Raw genomic sequence first — 24672 nt, forward strand, 5'->3', positions numbered from 1 at the left:
CCACCCGCAACCAATACATTTTCACCCGCAACTTCGTTTTCAAAGTAGCCCAATTTAGTAGGAAAACCTGCCGCACTCGCCGAAATAGAATTTCTATGGATGAATCAAAAATCACTTTGGAAAACCACTTTGACCTCCTAAAGTGCCACCATACACAGAAATGATGGTTCTAGGCAGCACTAAAAAGGCAGGGCAGGCCATGGCTCATCATTGGGGTATTCATGCAGTGTGTAATGCAGTTTAGCCTAGTTTGTTTTACACCATCCCAGCAGGGCAAAAGACTCGGGGCTGAGACAAAATAATTCGGGCTAAAGCCCCGGAAGCCCGGTTCTGGTGATGTCAATGCTTCTGAACACAAAATGACAATGATTCCCCATCACCACCATTCAGCCCCGCACCCAAGAGAGCGAACACAGAACCATCTTTACTTGAGCTACAACAAAACATAATTGGGGCTCTAACAGTGAAAATTAAAGAATGGGCAGACAACCTTGAATGTATGATTAGAGCAGTGGCGATTTTAGCATGTAAACCTTGTGGGGCAAACTCAACAAAAAAAGTTTTTATGCATGCCAGCAAAGCCACAACACAACACTAAACAACAAATTAATTGCACTATAAAGGTGACAAACGGTGCCCATAAACTGTTAGGGACTACATAAAGCTGTCCCGACAGCGGAGCTTTCCTCTTAGCACCATGGAGTGAATCATTACCACTGCTACACCTGGCTATCAGCAGAGCATCGTCTGGCAGAGATACAGTTCAATCAGCCTCATTAACTGACTTTTTAAAACCATAGCTGATATGGCTGACTTGTTTAAACAAATGTGGTTTCTGCTGACTCCTTGTGGATTTGTGTAAGTCAATAAGAACTGCATTGTCCTTCAATAATAACGAACACCAACATGAACTTTGACTTTTGAACCATACACAAACAGTATTACATTTATGTTCAGTAAATTCATAATGTTTGTTCTTATATAATGAACATTTAGCTCTAAGTATAAGCAAGTGCAAGCAAACGAGCTGTGATGAGGTAGGCCTATTCATTCAGCACTTTCAAAATGGACACAGACAGACATTCAGATAGATGTTGGTTCAGATAAATTCAGCAAGATGTTGAGGCCTTAACTTTACGCTTCTTTAAGGCACCACACAGAGCAAGACGTGGTAAGCCTACCATTTGAACTATTTTATTAGGCCTATGTGGTCTAAAAAGGAAGGAAAACACAATAAAGGAGGATCCACTTTTATAGACAATATACAGACTCGCAATCCTTGCAATATCAACTGGAATTACATGGGTCTATTACTTAACTTTTTGTTGAAAACAAATATTTGAATGGGAAGAGACTGTTACTGGCAAACATGGTTACAGACCCTACAACATTATATAGTATCCCCTCCTCGTGAAGAAAAGCACAAGCATACAATACATTTTTGGACAGGAAGGTGGCACGGCTTTCCTTCTTGTGGGCAAATTTTGTCATCAAATGTGCTTTCAAGACAACTGGGAACTCGGAATCATGATCAGTGATCTTGAGGTCGGAGCTCTAGAAAGAGGACCGAGTTCCTGGCTTGAAATTCTGAGTTGGATGACCATTCAAATCTTATTTTCCAAGTCTGAGTTTTTTCCCAAGTTGTCTTGAACTCACTGGACTGAGATTTCCCAGTTCAGAGTTACCAGTTGTTTTGAACGTGGCAGAAGTCATGCTGGATTGACAGCATGGCCAATATATTCAACCTTTTTCTGGCCCATGTTTATCCTTTTAAGCTTGGAAAAGAGACCATTTCAGACAGATGTTTTCAACCCTTAAAACCCAAACTTGGACCACTCACCCTCTCTACCCAATAGCAGGCATGGGAAGCAAAATAGTGATTGCTTTGCAACGCTTGCAGTTAGCCACTGATTCCTTCCAAACCACTCATTTTTGAATTTGCGATTTCCGACTTGTTGTGTAATGTTTATGTCCAATGGCCGATGAGCACTGATACCTTTTATCTATAATTTATCTTCACATGAAAATAATTGAAAAGGATTTGCCAGTAGATTTTCGAAGTGATTAATGATGATGACTGCTTGTCTAGCTTGCTAGCTAAGATTTTGAAAGTAACATGATCAGTCCAATCAAAGCTACGGTAGATATAACGTGATTTGACTTCATTTTATCTGTGGCCAATGACCTTGAGCCTTCTTGGATGGGCACTTCTAATGTAAGTCTAAGGCAGCACCCAAGGGGGCTTGACCTGCATAGCTCTCCATGTAGATTCTACTGGGACATAGTGTCCCCATGAGTGACAGAACACTGAGCCAATCACGGCGCAACTAGAGAAAACTACCAACGCCCATGCCCTGTATATTCTGCTGGCTGCCCCTCCACCACCGAAAGCACTAAGCTAGGCTGAAACACCTGCATTTTGGAGCTGCCTTACTCAAGAAAGAGAGCATGTTTGTATGCGGCTTTATTAACTCAATACATATATTTTGTACATTGTTTGAAAACAGATATGTGACAGGAATTCATGGCAAAATAGCATGGAGAACAGGTGGGGCTCAAAACAGGTGCCCTGAGTGACGGGTCACCAATAGAAAACAATCACTCAGCTGGACGAGAGGATCTCTGATGCTGAGCGATACGACATAAGATGGTGCCTGTGCCTGTACGGACTGACTGAATACAACGGTGAGGACGTAAAACAAAAAGTTATTGACATTTGTCAGAAGCTAGCAGCACCCAAGCTTGGTGTGAGTCAGCGAGGCTGTCGACATCGCACACAGGCTGGGCAGGCAAGACAACAATGAGCGCACCCGCGCTGTCATCATTCTGTTTGCATTCCGATTGGCGAGGGACCTCATCTGGAAGAAAGCAAAGGACAGCAGCTTCCTGAGAGACTCCAAGCTCCACTTTGGTGAGGATCTAATCATAATGGATAAGGAGGCCAGAGCCACTCTTTGGCCACTTGCAGAGAGCACTCGCAAGGAGGGAAAGAGTGCTTACTTTGTGGGCCCTAGAGCATACATCGATGGGAAGGAAATACAACGCAAACGAAGAGACATCTTTACCTAACCTTCGTTAGGTTTTTGACTTTACTTGCTCACCTGTTGTTTTTTTATCTCAGATTGTTGACATTGACTCAGACTATTTTGACATGATTGACACTGACATGTTGAGCATCATCCATTGACTGACATTTGACAGGTAATTGGTTCATGGTTTGAAAGAAAAACAAAACGTTTATAACGTTTCAATAGAGGTTCATATTAAATTAGGATTAAATATTACACGTAATAATATGTTCCGTTCCATTTATAAGAGAGTGGGAATCAAATGTCCAATTCAGTTAAGTAGTTTATTAACTACTTTTATTGTTATGGAGTTACTTCTTACATCCATTAACACAAGGGGTTTACGTGATATTGTAAAAAGAAAAGCTTAAGGCAGATTTTATATATGCAATTTTGGAAAGAAACAGTGCAGGAATGATCTATGGTTATTACATAGTACAAATTGTTCTGCAGGGGTCTCTATTCTCAAAGACAAGTTTAAAGGAAAAATATTAACAACTAAGACTGATAAAACAGGTCACTGGGTCTTTTAAGTAATTGAAAACAGTTCTTACTTTGTAATGTTTATGGTTATAACTCAAGAAATGCAAATTAAAAACTATTGGAAGATATAGAAGAGAATGCAAATTTACTCGTAGATAATTTTCCTTCTGCAGAGCTGATATTTGGGGGAGACTTAAATATAGTTCTACACATCCTCCTAGAGCACATGATTCAGGTAATAGATTATCTGTATTCTGAAATTGTAATAACGTTATTGATATATGGATGTATAGAAAACATATGGTAAAATATTTCTGTTGGAGCAACAAAAACTTCACTCTACAGTCCAGAATAGACTTACAGTATGGCTGACATCCAATGACTTGGAACCTAAAGTTGATGAAATTGAGATCTCACCTGCTATTTTAACAGATCACAAAGTCATCAAACTAAAACTGAATCTTTGTGATGACTCACAGTATCATTCAAATGTGGGTATTGGAAATGTAATAACACTATTGCAATTTGAAGACTTGAAGCAAATGTCAATTATCTTATTGAAGAACACTGGACATTAGCCATTGATAATGATGAATATGGGAAATACTGGGAACTATTAAAGTTTAAGATTAGAAGATTGGCAATGAGGCATGGCAAGGAACATGCATAAAATAGAGATTAAGGATTGAAAGCATTGTCAGTGAAATGTTTTCCCTATCTGAATGTCAAAAAGAAGGTACGAAGTTGTAAGATATTCAGTTACATAAACTGCTGAATTAATTAGATGAAATTTACAAAGAGAAGGCTAGAGGGGCTTTGTTAGATCAAGAAGACAATATAAATATAGTAAATATTATTTCCGCTTGGAAACTTTATGTGAAGATAGTAAAATAATCTCTACCTTTGTGGCTAGTTTTTACAGTAATCTTTACAAACTGACTCCTCAACAAAGAAGCTCAGAAATATTTTTGTCAATTATTAATCCAGTAACTGTGAATGAGGAATTCAAAACTAAATGTTCAAAAAGTATAACTACATATGAAATCAAAATGGGGATTAAAACTTTTTTTTAAACGATAAATCCCTGGGCAATGATGGGTTAACAGCAGAGTTTTACAAAGCCTTTATAGATAACATTGCAAAGTTCTTCTGGTACCTTATGATGAATCTATTCAAAAGGAAAACTTACCCCCTTCACTAAAGCAAGGTCTGAAACCATCATAGCTAAGCCTCACAAGGACTCTTCAGTTATTGATAGTTGGCAACCGATCACACTTCTGAATAATGATTATAAGGTACTTGCCTCCATTTTAGCAACAAGAGGTGTGAGGCAAGATTACCTAATTAGTCCATTCCTCTACCTCTTGACAGCTCAGGTTTTACATCTACTAGTATCCCAGAATTCCTTTACCAGTAGTAAAGATACATTTAGGTGTTCCTCTTGTCCAGGTGGGAAAGAGCAGTGTGGAGTGCAATAGATATTGCATCATCTGTGGATCTGTTGGGGCGGTATGCAAATTGGAGTGGGTCTAGGGTTTCTGGGATAATGGTGTTGATGTGAGCCATGACCAGCCTTTCAAAGCACTTCATGGCTACAGATGTCAGTGCTACGGGTCGGTAGCCATTTAGGCAGGTTATCTTAGTGTCCTTGGGCATGGGGACTATGGTGGTCTGCTTGAAACATGTTGGTATTACAGACTCAGTCAGGGACATGGTGAAAATGTCAGTGAAGACACTTGCCAGTTGGTCAGCACATGCTCGGGGGTACACGTCCTGGTAATCCGTCTGGCCCTGCGGCCGTGTGAATGTTGACCTGCTTAAAAGTCTTACTCACATTGGCTACGGAGAGCGTGATCACATAGTCATCCGGAACAGCTGGTGCTCTCATGCATGCTTCAGTGTTGCTTGCCTCGAAGCGAGCATAGAAGTGGTTTAGCTCGTCTGGAAGTCTTGTGTCACTGGGCAGCTCGTGGCTGTGCTTCCCTTTGTAGTCTGTAATAGTTTTCAAGCCCTGCCACATCCGACGAGCGTCAGAGCCGGTGTAGTACGATTCAATCTTAGTCCTGTATTGACTCTTTGCCTGTTTGATGGTTCGTCGGAGGGCGTAGCAGGATTTCTTATAAGCGTCCGGGTTAGGTTAGAGCTTGTGTTCCTCTGTAGCTCAATTGGCAGAGCATGGCGCTTGTAACGCAAGGGTAGTGGGTTTGATCCCCGGGACCACCCATACGTAAAAATGTATACACACATGACTGTAAGTCGCTTTGGATAAAAGCGTCTGCTAAATGGCTTATTATATTATTATCGGAGACCCGCTCCTTGAAAGCGGCAGCTCTACCCTTTAGCTCAGTGCAGATGTTGCCTGTAATTCATGGCTTCTGGTTGGGGTATGTACGTACGGTCACTGTGGGGACGACATCATCGATGCACTTATTGATGAAGCCAGTGACTGATGTGGTGTACTCCTCAATACTATCTGAAGAATCACGGAACATGTTCCAGTCTGTGCTAGCAAAACAGTCCTGTAGCTTAGCATCTGCGTCGTCTGACCACTTTTTTATTAACCGAGTCACTGGTGCTTCCTGCTTTAGTTTTGGCTTATAAGCAGGAATCAGGAGGATAGAGTTATGGTCAGATTTGCCAAATGGAGGGTGAGGGAGAGCTTTGTACGCGTCTCTGTGTGTGGAGTAAAGGAGGTCTAGAGTTTCTTTCCTCTGGTTGCACATTTAACATGCTGGTAGAAATTAGGTAGAACGGATGTAAGTTTCCCGGCCACTAGGAGCGCTGCCTCTGGATGAGCATTTTCCTGTTCACTTATGGCCTTATACAGCTCATTCAGTGCAATCTTAATGCCAGCATTGCTTTGTGGTGGTAAATAGACAGCTATGAAAAATATAGATGAAAACTCTCTTGGTAAATAGTGTGGTCTACAGCTTATCATAAGATACTCTACCTCAGGCGAGCAAAACCTTGAGACTTCCTTAGTATTTGATTTTGTGCACCAGCTGTTGTTTACAAATATACACAGACCGCCACCCCTTGTCTTACCGGAGTCAGCCGTTCTATCCTGCCGATGTAGCGTATAGCCCGCTATCTGTATGTTGTCCATGTCGTCGTTCAGCCACGACTCTGTGAAACATAAGATATTACAGTTTTTAATGTCCCGTTGGTAGGATAACCGTAATCTTAGGTCATCCAATTTATTCTCAAATGATTGAACATTGGCTAATAGGATTGATGGAAGAGGTGGTTTACTCGCTCGCCGTCGGATCCTTACAAGGCACCCTGACCTACGTCCACGATATCTCCGTCTCTTTCTCATGTGAATGACGGGGATTTGGGCCTTGTCTGGTGTCTGTAGGATATCCTTCGCGTCCGACTTGTTGAAGAAAGATTATTTGTCCAATACGAGGTGAATAATCGCTGTCCTGATGTCCAGAAGCTCTTTTTGGTTATAAGAGACGATGGCAGAAACATTATGTACAGAATAAATTGCAAATAACGCGGAAAAACACACATAATAGTACAATTGGTTAGAGGGCTGTAAAACGGCAGCCATCTTCTCCGGCGCCATTCTATCTTTGTCCATTGCTCGTGTTTCATGGCCCAAGCAAGTCTCTTTTTCTTATTGTTGTCCTTTAGTAGTGTTTTTTTTGCAGCAATTTGACAATGAAGGCCTGATTCACGCAGTCTCCTCTGAACAGTTGATGTTGAGATGTGTCTGTTACTTGAACTCTGTGAAGCATTTATTTGGGCTGCAATTTCTGAGGCTGGTAACTCTAATGAAGTTATCCTATGCAGCAGAGGTAACTCTGGGTCTTCCTTTTCCGTGGCGGTCCTCATGAGAACCAGTTTCATCATAGCACTTGATGGTTTTTGCGACTGCACTTGAAGAAACTTTCAAAGTTCTTGAAATGTTCCGTATTGACCTTCATGTCTTAAAGTAATGATGGACTGTCGTTTCTCTTTGCTTATTTGAGCTGTTCTTGCCATAATATGGACTTGGTCTGTTACCAAATAGGGCTATCTTCTGTACACCACCCCTACCTTGTCACAACACAACTGATTGGCTCAAACGCATTAAGAAGGAAAGAAATTCCACAAATTAACTTTTAACAAGGCACACCTGTTAATTGAAATGCATTCCAGGAGACTACCTCATGAAGCTGGTTGACAGAATGCCAAGAGTGTGCAAAGCTGTCATCAAGGCAAAGGGTGGCTACTTTGAATAAACTCAAGTATAAAATATGTTTTGATTTGTTTAACACTTTTTTGGTTACTACATGATTCCATATGTGGTATTTCATAGTTTTGATGTCTTCACTATTATTCTACAATGTCAAAAATAGTAAAAATAGAGAAAAACGCTGGAAGGAGTAGGTGTGTCCAAACATTTGACTGGTACTGTGTAGATATTTTAAAGGGGGCGGAGAAAGACCAAACTTGTTGGTGCAGTTACCCTTTTTCAAACAGCAGATGTCGACCTCGTCCACCAGACAATCGGTGTGAGTTTATAAAACTCAGTGGGTCAGACACGCCTACACTCTTGACTCTCATCACTCTCTCGTTTGTCGTTTGGCTGACACTCCATGAGATTAGTTTTAAACTTGTTTGTTTACAAAAGATACCAACAGAAATGGATACCGAAAGAAATGGACTAGATCTACAATTTACGCATATTTTTTGGGTAAGATAAATTACAGATCATTGATTGAAATGATCATTGTACTTAAACTGCTGGAAATATCACAGATAGTGCCTGTGTAGCATAGCTGGGAGGTTTTTACTTGAACGAACACTGAAGCCTATCACTTGCCGCCTCAGCATATCTCATATTCTGCAGTTGAAATGGATTCTTCCAAGTCTATGTTTTTATTTGTATCATGTATTCTGGCTGTTTTAGGTAAGAACGATTAACTCAATTATGTGATGTGTGGACATTCACAGACACAGTAATATGTACAGTGGGGAGAACAAGTATTTGATACACTGCCGATTTTGCAGGTTTTCCTACTTACTAAGCATGTAGAGGTCTGTAATTTTTTTATCATAGGTACACTTCAACTGTGAGAGACGGAATCTAAAACAAAAATCCAGAAAATCATATTGTATGATTTTTAAGTAATTAATTTGCATTTTATTGCATGGCATAAGTATTTGATCACCTACCAACCAGTAAGAATTCCGGCTCTCACAGACCTGTTAGTTTTTCTTTAAGAAGCCCTCCTGTTCTCCACTCATTACCTGTACTAACTGCACCTGTTTGAACTCGTTAACTGTATAAAAGACACCTGTCCACACACTCAATCAAACAGACTCCAACCTCTCCACAATGGCCAAGACCAGAGAGCTGTGTAAGGACATCAGGGATAAAATTGTAGACCTGCACAAGGCTGGGATGGGCTACAGGACAATAGGCAAGCAGCCTGGTGAGAAGGCAACAACTGTTGGCGCAATTATTAGAAAATGGAAGAAGTTCAAGATGACGGTCAATCACCCTCGTTCTGGGGCTCCATGCAAGATCTCACCTCGTGGGGCATCAATGATCATGAGGAAGGTGAGGGATCAGCCCAGAACTACACGGCAGGACCTGGTCAATGACCTGAAGAGAGCTGGGACCACAGTCTCAAAGAAAACCATTAGTAACACACTACGCCATCATGGATTAAAATCCTGCAGCGCACGCAAGGTCCCCCTGCTCAAGCCAGCGCATGTCCAGGCCCGTCTGAAGTTTGCCAATGACCATCTGGATGATCCAGAGGAGGAATGGGAGAAGGTCATGTGGTCTGATGAGACAAAAATATAGCTTTTTGGTCTAAACTCCACTCGCCGTGTTTGGAGGAAGAAGAAGGATGAGTACAACCCCAAGAACACCATCCCAACCGTGAAGCATGGAGGTGGAAACATCATTCTTTGGGGATGCTTTCTGCAAAGGGGACAGGACGACTGCACCGTATTGAGGGGAGGATGGATGGGGCCATGTATCTTGGCCAACAACCTCCTTCCCTCAGTAAGAGCAATGAAGATGGGTCGTGGCTGGGTCTTCCAGCATGACAAGGACCCAAACACACAGCCAGGGCAACTAAGGAGTGGCTCCGTAAGAAGCATCTCAAGGTCCTGGAGTGGCCTAGCCAGTCTCCAGACCTGAACCCAATAGAAAATCTTTGGAGGGAGCTGAAAGTCCGTATTGCCCAGCGACAGCCCCGAAACCTTAAGGATCTGGAGAAGGTCTGTATGGAGGAGTGGGCCAAAATCCCTGCTGCAGTGTGTGCAAACCTGGTCAAGACCTACAGGAAACGTATGATCTCTGTAATTGCAAACAAAGGTTTCTGTACCAAATATTAAGTTCTGCTTTTCTGATGTATCAAATACTTATGTCATGCAATAAAATGCAAATTAATTACTTAAAAATCATACAATGTGATTTTCTGGCTTTTTGTTTTAGATTCCTTCTCTCACAGTTGAAGTGTACCTATGATAAAAATGACAGACCTCTACATGCTTTGTAAGTAGGAAAACCTGCAAAATCGGCAGTGTATCAAGTACTTGTTCTCCCCACTGTATGTGACTAGCCTAGTAGTTGGATGATGCTGCTTCTAAAATGTTTCAGAAATTACAAATGAAAACATGCTCCTATAGGCTATAGGCTATTTCCTTTGTTTTCTACAATTATGACTAGGATCAGCACCTACATTTTAAATATTGTATCTTGATTTTAAAAATGTAATTAGTTGAAATATGAATCTACTGTTAGTCTTCTTACCTAACCCTGTCTCCTCAGGGTTTCGTTCTGGAGCAGGAGTGTTACCAGACGGCCCCCTAAAAGGAGCATTAGGAAAGAGTGTGACATTTACTACAACCATTGATCCACCAGACCTGCCATTTGTAACAATAGCCTGGATTTTTAATATGTCCACCACTATAATATCGACCAGGCCCCTACCTGGTAGTGACACTATAGGGTCTGGATACAAAGACAGGATCTTTCTGAACAGATCCAGTGGATCTCTGGATCTCAGGAATCTCTCCCAGAATGACACTGGAGAGTACAGACTGACCATTACACCAGCTGTGGGAGATTTACTAACTGGAGACACAACAGTGAAGGTGTATGGTGAGTACTTTCTGTTGCGTTGCAGCAGCTGCACCTCATAGACTACTCTTACAGTCACATAGCCACAAATAGATTAGTACATTTTCCTGTGAGACTGCCAATACTTTGCACATTGGGTATTGTAGGATATACAGTGTATTCGGAAAGTATTCAGACCCTTTACTCATTACTTTGTTGAAGCACCTTTGGCAGCGATTGCAGCCTCAAGTCTTCTTGGGCATCACGCTACAAGCTTGGCACACCTGTATTTGTGGAGTTTCTCCCATTTTTCTATGCAGATATTCTCAAGCTCTGTCAGGTTGGAAGGGGAGCGTCGTTGCACAGCAATTTTCAGGTCTCTCCAGAGATGTTAGATCGAGTTCAAGTCTGGGCTCTGGCTGGGCCACTCAAGGACATTCAGAGACTTGTCCCCAAGCCACTCCTGCGTTGTCTTGGCTGTGTGCTTAGGGTCGTTGTCCTGTTGGAAGGTAATCCTTTGCCCCAGTCTGAGGTCCTGAGCACTCTGGAGCAGGTTTTCATCAAGGATCACTCTGTACTTTGCTCAGCTCATCTTTCCCTCGATGCTGACTAGTCTCCCAGTCCCTGCCGCTGAAAAACATCCCCACAGCATGATGCTTCCACCACCATGCTTCACCGTAGAGATGTTGCCAGGTTTCTTCCAGACGTGAATCTTCGCATTCAGGCCAAAGTGTTCAATCTTGGTTTCATCAGACCAGACAATCTTGTTTCTCATGGCCTTTTGGCAAACTCCAAACGGGCTGTCATGTGCCTTTTACTGAGGAGTGGCTTCCGTCAGGCCACTCTATCATAAAGGCCTGATTGGCGGAGTGCTGCAGAGATGGTTATCCTTCTGGAATGTTCTCCCATCTCCACATAGGAACTCTGGAGCTCTGTTAGAGTGACCATCGTGTCCTTGGTCACCTCCCTGACCAATGCCCTTCTCCCCGATTGCTTCAGTTTGGCTGGACGGCCAGCTCTAGGAAGAGTCTTGGTAGTTCGAAACCTCTTACATTTAAGAATGATGGTGCCCACTGTGTTCTTGGGGACTTTCAATGCTGCAGAAATGTTTTGTACCCTTCCCCAGATCTGTGCCTTGACACAGTCCTGTCTCAGAACTCTACGGACAATTCCTTCGACCTCATGGCTTGGTTTTTGCTCTGACACACTGTCAACTGTGGGACCTTATATAGACAGGTGTGTGCCTTTCCAAACTAATCCGGATGCTTATAAGAAATCCCGCTATGCCCTCAGATGAACCATCAAACAGGCAAAGCTTCAATACAGGACTAAGATTGAATCCTACTACACCGGCTCTGATGCTTGTCGGATGTGGCAGGGCTTGCAAACTATTACGATCTACAAAGGGAAACCCAGCCGCGAGCTGCCCAGTGACGCGAGCCTACGAGATGAGCTAAATGCTTTTTATGCTCGCTTCGAGGCAAGCAACACGGAAGCATGCATGAGAGCACCAGCTGTTCCAGACGACTGTGTGATCACATTCTATGTAGCCGATGTGAGCAAGATCTTTAAACAGGTCAACATTCACAAGGCTGCGGGACCAGACAGATTACCAGGACGTGTACTCAGAGCATGCGTGGACCAACTGGCAAGTGTCTTCATGTCACGATCGTTGAGAGACGGGTCAGACCAAGGTGCAGCGTGGAATGCGAACATGTTTATTAAATCAAATAAACATTAAACAAAAACAAGAAACAACGTAACGTGAAGTCCTCAGGCTAAACACATACAAGCCTAACACGGAACAAGATCCCACAGTAAAGGTAGGCAAACAGGCTACTTAAGTATGATCCCCAATCAGAGACAACGAGTTACAGCTGTCTCTGATTGGGAATCACACCCGGCCAAACATAGAAATACAATACCTAGAACAAAAACATAGAATTTGTAGCATAGAATCTCACGCCCTGACCAAACCAACTAAAGACAACAGGCCTCTCAAGGTCAGGGCGTGACAGTACCCCCCCCCCCCAAAGGTGGTACGAGGTAACTGAGGTAGATACACTGTACAGTATTTACAGAACTATGTGGACACCCCTTCAAATTAGTGGATTTGGCTATTTCAGCCACACCCGTTGCTGACAGGTGTATAAAATCGAGCACACAACCATGCAATCTCCATAGACAAACATTGGCAGTAGAATGGCCCTACTGAAGAGCTCAGTGACTTTCAACGTTGCACCGTCATAGGATGCAACCTTTCCCACAAGTCAGTTCGTCAAATTTCTGCCCTGCTAGAGCTGCCCCGGTCAACTGTAAGTGCTGTTATTGTAAAGTGTAAATGTCTAGGACTAACAACGGCTCATCCGCGAAGTGGTAGGCCACACAAGCTCACAGAACGGGGCCGCCAAGTGCTGAAACGCGTAGTGCGTAAAAATCATCTGTCCTCGGTTGCAACAATCACTACCGAGTTCCAAACTGCCTCTGGAAGCAACGTCAGCACAATAACTGTTCGTCGGGAACTTCATGAAATGGGTTTCCATGGCCAAGCAGCCGCATACAAGCCTGCACAATGCCAAGCGTCGGCTGGAGTAAAGCTCGCCGCCATTGGACTCTGGAGTAGTGGAAACGCGTTCTCTGGAGTGATGAATCACACTTCACAATCTGGCAGTCCGACGGACGAATCTGGGTTTGGCGGATGCGAGGAGAACAATAAAATGGAAATTTCACATTTACATAAGTATTCAGACCCTTTACTCAGTACTTTGTTGAAGCACCTTTGGCAGCGATTACAGCCTCAAGTCTTCTTGGGTATGACGCTACAAGCTTGGCACACCTGTGTTTGGGGAGTTTCTCCCATTTTTCTCTGCAGATATTCTCAAGCTCTGTCAGGTTGGATGGGGAGCGTCGTTGCACAGCAAATTTCAGGTCTCTCCAGAGAGTTCAAGTCCGGGCTCTGGCTGGGCCACTCAAGGACATTCAGAGACTTGTCCCGAAGCCACTCCTGCGTTGACTTGGCTGTGTGCTTAGGGTCATTGTCCTGTTGGAAGGTGAACCTTCGCCCCAGTCTGAGGTCCTGAGCGCTCTGGAGCAGATTTTCATCAAGGATCTCTCTGTGCTTTGCTCTGTTCATCTTTCCCTCGATCCTGACTAGTCTTCCAGTCCCTGCCGCTGAAAAATATCCCCACAGCCACCACCATGCTTCACCATAGGGATGGTGCTAGATTTCCTCCAGATGTGACGCTTGGCATTCAGGCCAACGAGTTCAATCTTGGTTTCATCAGATCAGAGAATCTTGTTTCTTTAGGTGCCTTTTGTCCAACTCCAAGCGGCTGTCATGTGCCTTTTACTGAGGATTGGCTTCCGTCTGGCCACCCTACCATGAAGGCCTGACTGGTGGAATGCTGCAGAGATGGTTGTCCTTCTGGAAGGTTCTTCCATCTCCACAGAGGAACTCTGGAGCTCTGTCAGAGTGACCATCGGACTCTTGGTCACCTCCCTGACCAATGCCCTTCTCCCCCGATTGCTTCGTTTGGCTGGATGGCCATCTCTAGGAAGAGTCTTGGTGGTTCCAAACTTCTTCCATTTAAGAATGATGAAGGCCACTGTGTTGTTGGGGACCTTCAATGCTTCAGAAATGTTTTGGTACCCTTCCCCAGATCTTTGCCTTGACACAGTTCTGTCTTGGAACTCTATGGACAATTCCGTCGACCTCATGGCTTGATTTTTGCTCTGACATGCACTGTCAACTGTGGGACCTTATATAGACAGGTGTGTGCCTTTCCAAATCATGTCCAATCAATTGAATTTACAACAGGTGGACTCCAATGAAGTTGTAGAAACATCTCAAGGATGATCAATGGAAACAGGATGCACCTGAGCTCAATTTTGAGTCTCAGAGTTAAGGGTCTGAATACTTATGTAAATAAGGTATTTCAGGTTTTTATTTTTTATAAATTTGCAAGAATTTCTACGCGCTTAATATGGAAGTGGTCCGATGAAGCGTAGGCTAAACTACAGGACTGTTTTTCCAGCACAGACTGGAATATGTTCCCAGATTAATCCGATGTTATTCAGTCACCGGCTTCATTTGTAAGTGCATCGATGACATCGTCCCCACAATGACTGTACATACAGTACATATCCCAACCAGAAGCCTTGGATTGCAGGTAACATCCACATTGAGCTAAAGGCTAGAGCTGCCGCTTTCATGGAGCGGGACACTAATGTGAACGCCTATAAGAAATCCCGCTGTGCCCTCCGACTGTCACGATCGTCGTAGGATTGAGTAGACCAAGGCGCAGCGTTGCAAGCAAACATATTCTTTAATAAGTGAAACACGATCAAAACAAACAAAGACGATAACGTGACAGTACACGGTGAAACTAAACTAACTCGAAACAAGAACCCACAAAACCAAAGGAAAAACCGACAGATTAAATATGGCTCCCAATCAGAGACAACCAGCCGACAGCTGACACTCGTTGCCTCTGATTGGGAGTCACACCGGCAAACATAGAAAATCGACAACCTAGAACACCCACCGAAGAAACAGAAAACATAGAATGAACACACCCTGGCTCAACATAATGAGTCCCCGAGCCAGGGTGTGACAGTACCCCCCCCTAAAGGAGGGGGGCGACCGCGCCTAAATACGAGCAAAACAGGGGAGGGCTGGGTGGGCATTCCTCCTCGGCGGCGGCTCCGGCTCCGGGCTTGATCCCCACTTCCTCTCCAACCCCCCAAAGTACTCCTGGTCCTGTCTAGCACCGCTGGCCGGAGCCGGAGTGACGACACGCGCCCCTGGCTTGGTGCGTGGAACAGGAACGGACCGGACCGGGCTGACGATACACACCCCTGGCTTGGTGCGTGGAGCAGGAATGGACCGGAATGGGCTGGCGACGCGCACCACCGACTTGTTGCGGAGAGCAGGAACGAGCCGGACAGGGCTGACGAGACGCACCACAGACTTGGTGCGGGGAGCAGGAACAGGCCGGACCGGGCTGGCGACGCGCACCACAGGTTTGGTGCGGGGAGAAGGAACAGGCCGGGCCGGGCTGGCGACGCGCACCACAGACTTGGTGTGGAGAGCAGGAACGAGCCGGACAGGGCTGACGAGACGCACCACAGACTTGGTGCGGGGAGCAGGAACAGGCCGGACCGGGCTGGCGACGCGCACCACAGGTTTGGTGCGGGGAGAAGGAACAGGCCGGGCCGGGCTGACGACACGCACCACAGGCTCGATGCGGGAAGCAGGAACAGGCCGGGCCCGGCTGACGACACGCACCACAGGCTCGATGCGGGAAGCAGGAACAGACCGGGCCGGGCTGACGACACGCACCACAGGCTCGATGCGAGGAACAGGAACAGGCCAGACCGTACTGGGGACACACACCACTGGCCCTACGCAGGGATCAGGAACGGGCCGGACCGGACTGGTAACACACCCCAGTACCTCTCGCCGTGCCTCCACACTTTCCCTCTCCTCTGTGACCAGTGGCCCCCTTAACCTGGCGGCCTCCTCTTCACACCCGCTGGACCGCTCCATCGCGGCCTCCTGCTGCCCCGTCGTCCACGTCGTGAGCCCCCCCCTAAAAATTTTCTGGGGTTCTCTCCTCCCCGTGGACCAGGCCTCCCTAGCTCTCGCCAGACTCTCGATCCATTGCTTCATAGACCAGCCTCTCTCCTCTTCACTTAGCGTGGCCCAGCCGAAACTCCTACTCCCCTGATCCCAGGTCCTTCCTCTCTCCTCTTCACGCTGCTTGGTCCAGTTTTGGTGGGTTCTTCTGTCACGATCGTCGTAGGGTTGAGTAGACCAAGGCGCAGCGTTGCAAGCAAACATATTCTTTAATAAGTGAAACACGATCAAAACAAACAAAGACGATAACGTGACAGTACACGGTGAAACTAAACTAACTCGAAACAAGAACCCACAAAACCAAAGGAAAAACCGACAGATTAAATATGGCTCCCAATCAGAGACAACCAGCCGACAGCTGACACTCGTTGCCTCTGATTGGGAGTCACACCGGCAAACATAGAAAATCGACAACCTAGAACACCCACCGAAGAAACAGAAAACATAGAATGAACTCACCCTGGCTCAACATAATGAGTCCCCGAGCCAGGGTGTGACACCGACAAACCATCAAATAGGTAAATTGTCAACAGAGGACAAAGATCGAATCCTACTACACCAGCTCTGACGCTCGTCGGATGTGGCAAAAAATCACGCATTACAAAGGGAAACCCAGCGCGAGATGCCCAGTGACGCGAGCCAACCAGAATGAAGATGTTGTCATAGCTTTGAGAGCTCTTCTGCACCTATTACACTTCTAAAGTTAATAATTTGCTTTGTGTTTTCAGGCAACTGTTACTGTATGACAATATAATATATAATCTATATTGTAATCTAGGCTACAATCTGTATTATCAAACCAACCTATCTGATTCATATAACCATTATCCTTCACAGAACTAATATATTGTGCTACCATTACAACTTCCCCAAACCCTCCAATTATCGAGGGGAGCTCTGTCAACTTTACCTGTGATGCTTCTGGCTCCATCAACAGCAGAGAGTGGATGAAGGCTGGTCAGCTTCTGTCTGCTGGTGACAATATCATCATCTCTGAGGATAAGAGAGTGCTGTCCATAAACCCTGTGAAGAGAACAGACAGTGGAGAATACCTGTGCACAGTCAGAAACCCTGTCAGCTCTAAAAATGCCAGTGACACTGTGAATGTAATCTGTAAGTACTTCCCTATAAGCCTGGGGATAAATGTACCAGATAAATGTACCCAATATACCATCAACATGTGCACGTGAAAATAATATAACAATGAATGAACACAAACTTTACACCAACCATTATGAATCCAACATCACAATGATTACAAACTAATAAACTTGCAGATATGACTAACTGGTGATCTCTGTGTTACAGATGGACCTGATGGTATGGAAATCAAGGTTCCAAATGAAATAGAAGTAGGACAGAAGTTTACATTGACCTGCTCTGCTGACTCCAACCCCACTGCGAACTACACCTGGATGCTTAATGGAACAGAGATACCTCGACATTCACCTGAGTTCACTAAAGAGAAGAGTGAATATTTACATTACATTTTACATTTACATTTTAGTCATTTAGCAGACGCTCTTATCCAGAGCGACTTACAGGAGCAATTAGGGTTAAGTGCCTTGCTCAAGGGCACATTTACGTCATTTAGCAGACGCTCTTATCCAGAGCGACTCACCAATTGGTGCGTTCACCCTATAGCCAGTGGGATAATCACTTTACAATTTTTTTTTTGGGGGGGAAGGATTACTTTATCCTATCCCAGGTATTCCTTAAAGAGGTGGGGTTTCAAATGTCTCCGGAAGGTGGTGAGTGACTCCGCTGTCCTGGCGTCGTGAGGGAGCTTGTTCCACCATTGGGGTGCCAGAGCAGCGAACAGCTTTGACTGGGCTGAGCGGGAACTATGCTTCCGCAGAGGAAGGGAGCCAGCAGGCCAGAGGTGGATGAACGCAATGCCCTCGCCTGGGTGTAGGGACTGATCAGAGCCTGAAGGTACGGAGGTGCCGTTCCCCTCACTGCTCCATAGGCAAGCACCATGGTCTTGTAACGGATGCGAGCTTCAACTGGAAGCCAGTGGAGTGTGCGGAGGAGGGGGGGTGACGTGAGAGAACTTGGGAAGGTTGAACACCAGACGGGCTGCGGCATTCTGGATGAGTTGTAGGGGTTTAATGGCACAGGCAGGGAGCCCAGCCAACAGCGAGTTGCAGTAATCCAGACGGGAGATGACAAGTGCCTGGATTAGGACCTGTGCCGCTTCCTGTGTAAGGCAGGGTCGTACTCTCCGAATGTTGTAGAGCATGAACCTGCAGGATCGGGTCACCGCCTTGATGTTGGCGGAGAACGACAGGGTGTTGTCCAGGGTCACGCCAAGGCTCTTCGCACTCTGGGAGGAGGACACAACGGAGTTGTCAACCGTGATGGCGAGATCATGGAACGGGCAGTCCTTCCCCGGGAGGAAGAGCAGCTCCGTCTTGCCAGGGTTCAGCTTGAGGTGGTGATCCGTCATCCATACTGATATGTCGGCCAGACATGCAGAGATGCGATTCGCCACCTGGTTATCAGAAGGGGGAAAGGAGAAGATTAGTTGTGTATCGTCAGCGTAGCAATGATAGGAGAGGCCATGTGAGGATATGACAGAGCCAAGTGACTTGGTGTATAGGGAGAAAAGGAGAGGGCCTAGAACTGAGCCCTGGGGGACACCAGTGGTGAGAGCACGTGGTGCGGAGACAGCTTCTCGCCATGCCACTTGGTAGGAGCGACCGGTCAGGTAGGACGCAATCCAGGAGTGAGCCGCGCCGGAGATGCCCAGCTCGGAGAGGGTGGAGAGGAGGATCTGATGGTTCACAGTATCAAAGGCAGCAGACAGGTCTAGAAGGACAAGAGCAGAGGAGAGAGAGTTAGCTTTAGCAGTGCGGAGAGCCTCCGTGACACAGAGAAGAGCAGTCTCAGTTGAATGACCAGTCCTGAAACCTGACTGGTTTGGATCAAGAAGGTCATTCTGAGAGAGATAGCAAGAGAGTTGGCTAAAGACGGCACGCTCAATAGTTTTGGAAAGAAAAGAAAGAAGGGATACTGGTCTGTAGTTGTTGACATCAGTGGGATCGAGTGTTGGTTTTTTGAGAAGGGGTGCAACTCTCGCTCTCTTGAAGACGGAAGGGACATGGCCAGCGGTCAAGGATGAGTTGATCAGCGAGGTGAGGTAGGGGAGAAGGTCACCGGAGATGGTCTGGAGAAGAGAGGAGGGGATGGGGTCAAGCGGGCAGGTTGTTGGGCGGCCTGCAGTCACTAGTCGCAAGATTTTATCTGGAGAGAGAGGGGAGAAAGAAGTCAAATACTCTGACAGTGGGGATTACACCTGTACAGCAACAAATGATGTCACTGGAAACGAAATATCTGAAGTCCGTAAACTGTCAGTAAAAGGTAAAGTAAGCAGAAGTTTTGAAGACAATATGAACATAGTAAGTAGATAATAATTACATGTTTATTGATCTCCAACTTGCATAGCATACAATAGGCTATTTGGCTATGTAAATATGTAATCTGCATAATGATATCTATTTCAAAACCTGCTGCTGATATGCTGTGTAAGAATGTTCCATACAGAAAACTTGATGCAAGAGGATTCATTCGTATTAGTTTTGCATTTCATGCCTTTAGGTGTATTTACTGTGTTGTAATTGTCACCTAGATGCACTGTAATATGCAGTACTGATTGTTCACTGTGTGTAGCCTTTCTCTCATCTCTCTATGGGTCTCTCCCTGGTCTCTGCAGCGGAGGGCTCTCTAACTCCAGGTCTGTCTGCTGATGCCATCGCTGGGATTGTGATTATAGTGTTGCTGGTTGTGGGAGTGGCAGATGGTGTGGCAGTCTACTTCATGAAGAAAAAGGAGTGAGTAAAAATAATACATTTTGTTGTATGATAATTTTTCATTCTAGTATGAGACAGTTTGAAATCAGATTATATTATTTAGTAATAAATAAAGAATTATATTACATGTCAACTTTTTGGATGAAAAAGTTTTATAGTGGAATCCATTTCACTGAAGTACAGTGGCTTGCGAAAGTATTCACCCCCTTGGCATTTTTCCTATTTTGTTGCCTTACAACCTGGAATTAAAATTGATTTTTGGGGGGTTTGTATCATTTGATTTACACAACATGCCTACCACTTTGAAGATGTAAAATCATTTTTATTGTGAAACAAACAAGAAATAAAACAAAAAAACAGAAAACTTGAGCGTGCATAACTATTCCCCCCCCCCCCCCTACAGTGGGGATGGTGTTCTCGGGGTGATGAGAGGTGTTGGGTTTGCACCAGACATAGCGTTTTCCTTGATGGCCAAAAAGCTCAATTTTAGTCTCATCTGACCAGAGTACCTTCTTCCATATGTTTGGGGAGTCTCCCACATGGCTTTTGGCGAACACCAAACGTGTGTGTGGTTATTTTTTGTTTAAGCAATGGCTTTTTTCTGGCCACTCTTCCGTAAAGCCCAGCTCTGTGGAGTGTACGGCTTAAAGTGGTCCTATGGACAGATACTCCAATCTCCGCTGTGGAGCTTTGCAGCTCCTTCAGGGTTATCTTTGGTCTCTTTGTTGCCTCTCTGATTAATGCCCTCTAAGACTGGTCCGTGAGTTTTGGTGGGTGGCCCTATCTTGGCAGGTTTGTTGTGGTGCCATATTCTTTCAATTTTTTAATAATGGATTTAATGGTGCTCCGTGGGATGTTCAAAGTTAATGATATTTTTTTATAACCCAACCCTGATCTGTACTTCTCTACAACTTTGTCCCTGACCTGTTTGGAGAGCTCCTTGGTCTTCATGGTGCCGCTTGCTTGGTGGTGCCCCTTGCTTAGTGGTGTTGCAGACTCTGGGGCCTTTCAGAACAGGTGTATATATACTAAGATCATGTGACAGATCATGTGACACTTAGATTGCACACAGGTGCACTTTATTTAACTAATTATGTGACTTCTGAAGGTAATTGGTTGCACCAGATCTTAATTAGGGGCTTCATAGCAAAGGGGGTGAATACATATGCACGCACCACTTTTACGTTATTTTATTTTTTGAATTTCACTTCACCAATTTGGACTATTTTGTGTATGTCCATTACATGAAATCCAAATAAAAATAAATTTAATTTACAGGTTGTAATGCAACAAAATAGGAAAAACACCAAGGGGGATGAATATTTTTGCCATGCACTTTACATGTTATTCAATCATTGCAACCACACTGCTCGCGCGTGTCTGCATAGCCAGGCGCTAAAATAGAACTTGGTTCTATTTGTGACTCTTGACGCGCTGCAAGTCCTGCCTCTCCCATCTCCTCATTGGTTTTTAGGAACATATACAAATGTGGGTGATTGAAAGATAAACTGAGGTCCACACTCCAGTCCAGTTGGTGGTGGTAATGTACCTTAAAGTTTGTTGCCAACCGCCATATAAAGACAAAATAAGAAGAAGAAGCCTGAAGGAGGAGAGATTACTAGAAATGAACTCGGTTTAACCTTTTATCTGTGGATTAATTGTCGGAGTAGAGGACCTTGTGCATTTCAGGTAAAATAACAACCCAATGTTTTTTTATTTTTTCATTTTTCATTTGATTTATTTATTTATTTTATTTTTTGGGTGTAGATCAGCTTAATATTGCAGATAGATTGCATCACTTCCAATCCCCCATGTATATATATATATATATATATATATATATATATATATATATATATATATATATATATATAAAAATACATTTTGTTGTAAAATAATTTTTCATTCTTAGGGTGAGACAGTTTGAAATCAGATTATATTATTTAGTAATAAGTAAAGAATGATATTACACAAGTTTTATAGTGGAATCCATTTCACTGAAGTACAGTGGGGAAAAAAAGTATTTAGTCAGCCACCAATTGTGCAAGTTCTCCCACTTAAAAAGATGAGAGAGGCCTGTAATTTTCATCATAGGTACACGTCAACTATGACAGACAAAATAAGAAAAAAAAATCCAGAAAATCACATTGTAGGATTTTTAATGAATTTATTGGCATATGATGGTGGAAAATAAGTATTTGGTCAATAACAAAAGTTTCTCAATACTTTGTTATATACCCTTTGTTGGCAATGACACAGGTCAAACGTTTTCTGTAAGTCTTCACAAGGTTTTCACACACTGTTGCTGGTATTTTGGCCCATTCCTCCATGCAGATCTCCTCTAGAGCAGTGATGTTTTGGGGCTGTCGCTGGGCAACACAGACTTTCAACTCCCTCCAAAGATTTTCTATGGGGTTGAGATCTGGAGACTGGCTAGGCCACTCCAGGACCTTGAAATGCTTCTTACGAAGCCACTCCTTCGTTGCCCGGGCGGTGTGTTTGGGATCATTGTCATGCTGAAAGACCCAGCCATGTTTCATCTTCAATGCCCTTGCTGATGGAAGGAGGGTTTCACTCAAAATCTCACGATACATGGCCCCATTCATTCTTTCCTTTACACGGATCAGTCGTCCTGGTCCCTTTGCAGAAAAACAGCCCCAAAGCATGATGTTTCCAACCCCATGCTTCACAGTAGGTATGGTGTTCTTTGGATGTAACTCAGCATTCTTTGTCCTCCAAACATGACGAGTTGAGTTTTTACCAAAAAGTTATATTTTGGTTTCATCTGACCATATGACATTCTCCCAATCCTCTTCTGGATCATCCAAATGCACTTCAGACGGGCCTGGACATGTACTGGCTTAAGCAGGGGGACACGTCTTGCACTGCAGGATTTGAGTCCCTGGCGGCGTAGTGTGTTACTGATGGTAGGCTTTGTTACTTTGGTCCCAGCTCTCTGCAGGTCATTCACTAGGTCCCCCCGTGTGGTTCTGGGATTTTTGCTCACCGTTCTTGTGATCATTTTGACCCCACGGGGTGAGATCTTGCGTGGAGCCCCAGATCGAGGGAGATTATCAGTGGTCTTGTATGTCTTCCATTTCCTAATAATTGCTCCCACAGTTGATTTCTTCAAACCAAGCTGCTTACCTATTGCAGATTCAGTCTTCCCAGCCAGGTGCAGGTCTACAATTTTGTTTTTGGTGTCCTTTGACAGCTCTTTGGTCTTGGCCATTGTGGAGTTTGGAGTGTGACTGTTTGAGGTTGTGGACAGGTGTCTTTTATACTGATAACAAGTTCAAACAGGTGCCATTAATACAGGTAACGAGTGGAGGACAGAGGAGCCTCTTAAAGAAGAAGTTACAGGTCTGTGAGAGCCAGAAATCTTGCTTGTTTGTAGGTGACCAAATACTTATTTTCCACCATAATTTGCAAATAAATTCATTAAAAATCCTACAATGGGATTTTCTGGATTTTTTTTCCTCAATTTGTCTGTCATAGTTGACGTGTACCTATGATGACAATTACAGGCCTCTCTCATCTTTTTAAGTGGGAGAACTTGCACAATTGGTGGCTGACTAAATACTTTTTTTCCCCACTGTATATCACCTACTGTATTATTTGCTTCTGGCTTGGGGCTTTAGCTTGTCTCCCATGCCAACAGCCTGAATTGTGGGTCTGTGCATACTTACTATCTGTCCTACATATCCTTGCTCTGTATGGCGTATTTGGCTTAAATTGATTGGGTTAGTTTTTAAATAGCTTTACTAGCTCAATGCTGTTTTGTCAGCCAACCAAATAGTTAGCAGTTCTTTAAGATACAGTACAGTAAACCAATGAAGTCTCATTTGTTTGTTGTTCAATTCTCTGTAGTATCACCCACCTGTAAATCAGGCTGTCTATGGCATAAAGCATTTGGTAGCTAAGCTAAGGGCCAAATCTGAGGTGGATAGTAAGGATCATTTTAGAAACAGAGTATAAAAGTAATAGTACATTGAAAAAACAATGCAGGCCCAATTGTATCTGAAGGAGAATCAGTTCTAAATGTCACTGCGGTTAATGGTTTACTAGTCACAACTGACAGAGGGAAACCACAACTGTATGCAATATAAACAGGAAGAAAGGGGGAAAATATTAGCTTTGAAGCATATCTCCCTGACCTCTGACCCACAGGTTTATGTGTCTCTCTGACCCATAGCTGAAACTAAAACAGATGTTTGTCAATTATGAGGCTGCCTGATTCCTAACAGACTTTAACTCATGGAACTTATAAGGTTAGAGGCCATTGAAAGAGATTTCTAAAGTTGGGTAGTCAATTATGAATTCCTACATTGTCACCATTTGTTTAGAGACCATTTATTGTGATAGCGCCCTATCAAATCAAATCAAATCAAATGTTATTTGTCACATGCGCCGAATACAACAGGTGTAGACCTTACAGTGAAATGCTTACTTACAAGCCCTTAACCAACAATGCAGTTTTAAGAAAGAATACCTACAAAAATAAGAAAGAAAAATAAGAAATAATTAAAGAGCAGCAGTAAAATAACAATAGCGAGGCTATATACAGGGGGTAATGGCACAGAGTCAAAACAAATCAAATCA

Source organism: Coregonus clupeaformis, chromosome 17 (genome assembly GCF_020615455.1).
Source record: "Coregonus clupeaformis isolate EN_2021a chromosome 17, ASM2061545v1, whole genome shotgun sequence".
In the NCBI taxonomy this organism is placed as follows: domain Eukaryota; kingdom Metazoa; phylum Chordata; class Actinopteri; order Salmoniformes; family Salmonidae; genus Coregonus; species Coregonus clupeaformis.